This window comes from Tamandua tetradactyla, chromosome 17 (assembly GCF_023851605.1).
Source record: "Tamandua tetradactyla isolate mTamTet1 chromosome 17, mTamTet1.pri, whole genome shotgun sequence".
Lineage (NCBI taxonomy): Eukaryota > Metazoa > Chordata > Mammalia > Pilosa > Myrmecophagidae > Tamandua > Tamandua tetradactyla.
The window spans coordinates 3,794,924-3,802,065 of NC_135343.1; the positions used below are offsets into that span (position 1 = coordinate 3,794,924).

Here is a 7,142-nt window from a genome sequence, read left to right on the forward strand (position 1 = left end):
TGAAAGGGAGGGGTAAGGAGTATGGTATGTATAATTTTTCTTCTGTTTTTGTTTTATTTCTTTTTCTGAATAGATGCAAATGTTCCAAGAAATGATCATGATGATGAATACACAACTATGTGATGCTATTGTGAATTACTGATTATATATGTAGAACGGAATGATCAAAATAGGAATGTCTGCGTTTGGTGTTTTTTTTGGTATTTAAAAAATAAAAGAAAAGAAAAATGTAGATGACTAAACTGAATCCAAGGTTGGAGGGATGTAGTAATTGCAGCCATAGCACACACAACACAAGGCGTTAACAGAGACTGGAAGAACCCCCGAGGCCCCGTGTTGTGGTCTAACCTCATGCCTCCTCCTGTAGTTAGATGCTTCTCCTGGCTCTCTGCCTCTCAAGAATATTTCTTCTGGTGCTAGCAGCTGGTTCATAGGGTTGTTGAATGAATGCACATTCTCTCCCACATAGAATTAGAACGTCTTCCTTCTTCTCTCCTTTTATCCAAGGAAAATGCCAACCTGGTTCAAGTCACATCAAGTATTCCTGGATGACCCCAGCAGCTATTTCCCTGTCTTTTTTTCCTAAAATCTATTAAACATAGATATTCTCATTTAGTTGAGCACTTATAAGTTCTCTAATTGTTTTGTGCAGGGTGGCTTGTGTCTCAGGAGAGCTGTAGGACCTGGAGGAGAAGGGACATCTTGATGGGCTTCTGCAGGGGGCTAGTAATGGGTTTAGAGCTACTGGCCTGAGCTCTAGGACCAGCTGAGCCTTCCCCCAGTTGAGCCCTCCCCCAGCTGAGCCCTCCCCAGCTGAGCCCTCCCCTAGCTGAGCCCTCCTCTGGAGCATGTCCCGAGTAAGTCACTTCACTTTCTGAGCCTAACTTTCTGGTCTCTAACATGAGAGGGTCGACTAAGTTTTCTAATTTTATTTTTAAGCAGCATAAACTTTTTATCTCCTCCTATCCCAGTAAAATCCTCCAAGACTACCCAAGCCTTCTCCCTTGAGTCCTGCCTCTCTAGGGTTAGTTCTTTACCTTCTTTCTGTTTCATAAAACAAGGATTATAGTTTTTACTCCAGGAAGAATATGATTTATTTAGCAGTTGTGGCAGTCATCGGTTCTCTCATTAAACATTTGACTGTAGTAATATTGCAAAAAGGGACTTTCAAAAGGGAATTTCAGCTGTGGTCTGCCATCATCTCTCATTGGCCATTATGGCCTGTCCTTAGGAAACTGGCTGAGGAACAGTAGTCCACAGCCATCAACCGCTTCTCATCGGAAAGACACATTTTCCCACAGTAGCATCAGCTGTGCTCAGGCCTCATGCAGGATACATTCCAGAAGATTCTCATAATGTAACACTTAAGATTGACTCTTGGGTAACTTCCTGGCTAATCTGCATTCTCAGTGACAGGGAACTCATGACCAGACGAAACAAGCCACTGTATATCCCAACGCTATAAAAGTTCTTGAGCTTAACTGTGCCTTGCTCCAACTTCCCCTCACTGGTCCTCGTTTCAGTCTAGAAACACTCATGATTCTGTAACGCTCTTGCAAGTCTCAGTGCTTCAAAGGCCTCAAACCAACTATACTTTACATCCCTTCACGCCGATGCCACATGTTTTCTCAAATGAACATCCTCATGTCTTCCACTTTTTCACACTCTGATATGATTTCTAGACTACTAAGCATCCTTGTCTCCCACCTTTGTGTGTGCTTGGGATTTCTGCCAAAATCCACAGTGTGAAAGGCTGGAATACAACATATCGCACCAGCCGAGGGGTCACAGAACTTTTGCCCTTGTCCTGGACACTCTGCTTCTACTCATACAGCCCAAGACCTTTTTAGATAACACATCACACCTCCGAGTTACAATGCTAAGGCATTTAAAACTTTGAGCATCGTGTACACAAACCTGTCATGTGGTTCAGGCAGCCGAACATGTGATTCCTACTGTACCATCACTGCAAACCAAAAGGGCATCTAGAGAGATGGTCTCATGCCCTACTGCACTCGAAATGTCCTGCAATGGCCCTTTTCCATGCTGCAGGTTGAGGAGGCCATCACAGAAGAAAATGGAAGAACTCTAGACCCCTGTCCAGAGGACTCTAGTCTTCCTGGGGAAAGAGAATTTACATACCTGGAACAAAGGGAGTGCCCAGCAAGGGAAGTAGCAAATCATGTAGCCCAGACAAACACTGCAGGAGGGAAGAACCAAGAGAGATAAAGAGTTGGTAAAACTTCATGGATGGGATCAGATCTGATTTGAACTTGAGGGACCAGTTTGGCCTGGGCATAGAACATTCTGGATAAGTGGGGATAAGAATACCCAGGACAGAGCTCATGTTGGAACATAACAGGAAAAGAGGCTGCCTAAGTAAATCAGGAAAGTCACCGAGCTAACTTTCAGCTTAGGCTTCTTACTTGGTTTTCCATTGTGTTTTTAAACGCAGTGGAAATTACAATATTTTTCTGGAATAATTTACTGCATGAGGCATTTTGTTCAATTGTTCTTAAAGAAATAGTTTAAGAAAGTAGAGGCAGGAGGATGTGAAGCAGGACATGAAGAAAAGAGGGGAAAATGATAATAAAAGAATTCATAGGAAAAAGTTGTGCTCAGAGCAAAAACTGTACAAGGAAGGCCTGCGGGTTTTCCTTCAGCTGCTTCTTCTCTTCTGGCTTTGATGGTCAATATTAGTCATGAAAAGGGAACAAAGACTCAAAAACTACGGATGTCTCTTTTGAGAATAGGAAAAGAAAATGGCATGGAAAGAACAAAATTTTATTTTCGAGGCGTTGCCAGTGTTCTGGTGCCAGAGGAGGGTAGGAAAGCAGCAGAGCCCTTTGGATTCCCTGTCCAGTGGTTGAAAGTAGTGAGCCACGCTGGCGGTGCACGAAGCCTTCTCAGTCACACGGCTGTTTTTAGGGCTTATGGGGTGATTGTCTCCATGTTGGTAGGGTTTGGTGTGTGCCAATTTCGTCGCCATCGAAGGACACCCATTCTTAGCCAACCAGCTTTGGTCAGACCAATATACTATCTTTCGTGCTGGGAACTGTCTTTTTTCTTTTTTTCTCACTTTTTTTTTGGTGTGAAATATAACATATATACAAAAAAAGCAATAAATTTCCAGGTACATTTTAACAACTAGTTATAGACCAGATTTTAAAGTTTAGTATGGGTTACAGTTCCACGATTTTTCATTTTTTCTTCCAGCTGCTCCAAGACACTGGAGACCAACAGAAATATCAATATTCAGTAGTCATACTCATTTGTTAAATCCTATCTTCTCTGTCTGTGTTAGTTAGATTCAGTTGTCAACTTGGCCAGGTGAGCATACCTAGTTCCGTTGCTGCGGACATAAGCCAATGGTACATGAACCTCATCTGTTGCTAATTACATCTGCAGTCGGCTAGGAGGCATGCCTGCTGCAATGAATGACATTTAACTTAATTGGCTGGTGCTTAAATGAGAGAGTTCAACATAGCACAGCCTAAGCAGCTCGGCATTCCTCATCTCAGCACTTGCAGCTCAGCCCAGGCCTTTGGAGATGCAGAAAGAAGTCACCCCGGGGAAAGTTGTTGGAACCCAGGGGCCTGGAGAGAAGACCAGCAGAGACCATCCTGTGCCTTCCATGTAAGAAAGAACCTCAGTGGAAAGTTCGCTGCCTTTCCTCTGAAGAACTAACAAAATAAATCCCCTTTTATTAAAAGCCAATCCATCTCTGTTTTGTTGCATTCCGGCAGCTAGCAAACTAGAACACTGTCATACTCCTCTTTCTCTTTAAAAAGCATATATACATAAAAGTAATAAATTTCAAAGTACATCACAACAATTAGTTGTAGAACAGATTTCAGAGTTTAGTATGGGTTACAATTCCACAATTTTAGGTTTTTATTTCTAGCTGCTCTAAGGTACTGGAGATTAAAAGAAATATCAGTATAATGATTCACCACTTATTTTTGTTTGTTAAACCTGACCTTCTCTGCATAACTTCATCATCACCTTTGATTTTTCTCCCACTCTTTAGGGTATTTGGGCTAGCCCCATTCTAGCTTTTTCATGTTGGAAGGGATAGTTGGTAATATGGGATGGGGGAGGAAACTAGTTGCTATTCTGGAGAGGATAGCCCTTCTACCTTTCAGGACTTACGTGGTCCAGGGACCCATCTGGAGGTTTTAGGTTTTGGAGAGTTACCCTAGTGCATGGAACCTTTGTAGAATCTTATATAATGCCCTAGATTTTCTTTAGGATTGGCAAGAATGGTTTTGGTTGGGGTTTGGCAGGAAACTGTCTTTTTAACATCCTTTTCCTGATTAAATTTCCTTGCAAGTGAAGTGCCCTATTGCCATTATACAAATAAAACTTCCAACCATGAAACGCAAATTGAATGCATGATTTGGGACAAAAAAAGATGACAGAATGGGTGTGGTTTGATGGGCAGGTCTCTACCTGCTCCATGTCAGAGGTAGAGGATGTACCAAATAGCCACAGTCTCCCCTTCGGTATGAGTGAGCGGGTAGGTGTACGTAAGGGGTGATGGTAGCAGGCAGGGGTTAGATGTTTAATGAAGAGAGAGGGGAGTCTACTCACTGAGTCTTAGAGGCTAGGTGGTATTAGTGTACATGATAAGCGAGAAGAGGTAATAATAAAAAAGAGCCACTGAAGTGCTTTCTATGTATAGGGCATTATGCTAACTATGTTACATAAATTATCCCTTTTAATCCTCACTCATCCTATGAGGTAGAGTCTGCTAGTATTCCCATTTTCCAGATGAGGAATCTGAGGCTAAAAAGAGTTAAGTTCCCTAGGTTAAATAGGCAAAAGTGGTAAAGTCTAAATTTGAACTTGGCTCCCGAGTTCATTCCTGACCACCTTGAAGTACTATGCCTTGGAGGATTATAGTGACTTACTTTAATTCTACTAAAAATTGGAATATGCATCATCTTGGTCATTGATGTTCATTGCTTGGCATCTTCTGAAGTAAGACACCACTTACTCAACAAATACTTGTGGTGCTGCCATTGCCTGGCCTGGTGTTGTTTGCTGAGGACATCTAGATGAGTCAGAGCGGTTGCTGCCCTCTGTGAGGTGACAGTCCCCACAAGGAAGTGACAAGAAGGAGAGCCATGTAAACACATAATTACAATGCAGTGAGGCAGATGATGATTCAGTGGATGTGTGTACAGGGTGCTAGGGAATCTCAGAAGATGGCATGGCTACTTCTATAAGAAAGCACATGAGAAGGCTTCAGAAAGAAGGGGATATTTAAGCTAAGTTTTCAAAGTTGTATGATTAATCAGATGGGTGTGGAGTGAAGAGAATTTCGAAGTAGATGAAACAGAGTGGTCAAGGTTATGGAGGGATGAGAGTGGATGGGAGATAAGGCAATGAGCACAGCTAGAAGAGACAGAGTATAAAATCCAAGGATAATCCTCAGATATGTTCTGCAGACCACTGTTACTGTGAGAAGTCAGTGCTGTGGTCAATGTGTGTGGAACTATTGCATCTTTTAATCTCTCGTGGAGATTCATAATGTATATAAGCATATCAAAGACTCTAAGAAGTGCTGCAGTAAACCAATCTATTTAACTCTTTAAATGAGAATTCCTCACACTTTATTATCTACAGAGTCATTTGTTACCCCCCAAATAACCATTTTACTTTTCATTTCAAGAATTTCTATTTTTATAGTTTCTATTTCTCTGCTGAGAGTCCATAACTGTTCACTCATTAAGTCTATACTTTCCTTTAATTCTTTGACTATAAGTGCAATAGCTGCTTTAAAGTGTTTTTTGATCGTTCTAACATATGGTCCATCTTGAGTTTGGTTTCTATTGACTAGCTTTTAAGAAAAATTACTATGGATCACATTATTCTGTTTTTTTTCCCTATGTTTAGCAATTTTTATTGTTTACTGGATGTTGCTATCAAATGTTCCAGACACTCTGGTTTCTGTTCTCTCTCTCTGAAGGGTGTTGATTCTTCTTTAAGTGGGCAGTTCAATGAGTGGCTGATCACTGTGATTTTATGCAGGCTTCTTTTTATACTTCATTAGTGCAGATATGCGGAAGCTCAAGGGGATTCCCAGGCAGGATTCAACCTCTAAACTCTTTCTGCCATGTGCACATTGTTGGGACTTGGTTTTAGATTTTGTGAGGAAGAGTTTCGAGCAGCTGTTACTCTAGGACTTGGTCCTCACTCCTCAGGGGCGAGCAGGCTTTCTGGTATCTGAGCTGGATGCTGGACATGAGGTGTGAACAAGTTCTCTTTCCTCTGGCAGGGCTGAACAATGTCCTAAAGTACGACTCAGTCTCTAGTTTATCTGTTCCACTCTCAACTTCATCGCAGCGACAGCCTAGCAAGCATCAAGAGGTTTTTTCCCTGCACATGTGCAGCCCATATGCCATCGATGGATTGATAGGGGTTCCCCAGATGGACTTCTAGGGCCCCATCTCTGCATAGCTCCCTCTGCTGTGTCTCACCCCACAATTCCTGATGCATTAGCTGCCCCAAACTCTTCTTTCTGCCTCCTCAGCTTAGCTAGATATGAGGGCTCTGCTTGGACTCCAGTTCTCTGCACCATGCTGGAAAACCTTCCCCAGCAGAGATGTGGGTAAACATGAGACCACCTTGTCCCTTCTCCCAGGGTTGCAGTTTTGTCTGCCCATCATCTACTTCCTGAAAGCAGTCATCTATTTATGGAGGGAGGACTAGCCTGGTACCAGTTACTCATCATGGCTGGAAGTGGACACACTATATAATGCACATAACAAACAGCATGTGAGACTGGCTGAAGGACTAGCACTGCAGAACTTACTTTGGGAAATGTCAAGATAAGTTTATACTTCATTTAAGCCCCAGTTTTAGTAATAAGGTCTCACATATTCCAACAGTTTGCTTTACAGCTCCACCTGGCTGTCCAGTAGGCTTCTTAGAGAAGACACATCAAAGTTATGACCTACTTCCAAACCTGCTCTCTCTTCTGTTTTCCCCATTTCATCAAATGGCAACTTCATTCTTCTATCTTCTTTCTGTCATACCCTACATTTAATACTCTGGCAAATCCTGTTACTCCAACCTCAAAATATATGGAAAATCTGACCGTGTCTCACCAAATCTACACACATCTCTAGCCATCA

At 42.2% G+C, this 7,142-nt stretch overlaps 1 long non-coding RNA gene across 1 annotated transcript; it reads right to left on the bottom strand.

Moving 5' to 3' along the window:
• Positions 1-354: 354 nt before the first annotated feature.
• Positions 355-5,045, bottom strand: LOC143660620 (uncharacterized). The gene is made up of 3 exons (XR_013164141.1): positions 4,914-5,045; positions 2,143-2,200; positions 355-519 (listed from the first exon to the last, which is right to left on the bottom strand). It is a non-coding gene; the product is annotated as an uncharacterized LOC143660620 (long non-coding RNA).
• Positions 5,046-7,142: the final 2,097 nt, after the last annotated feature.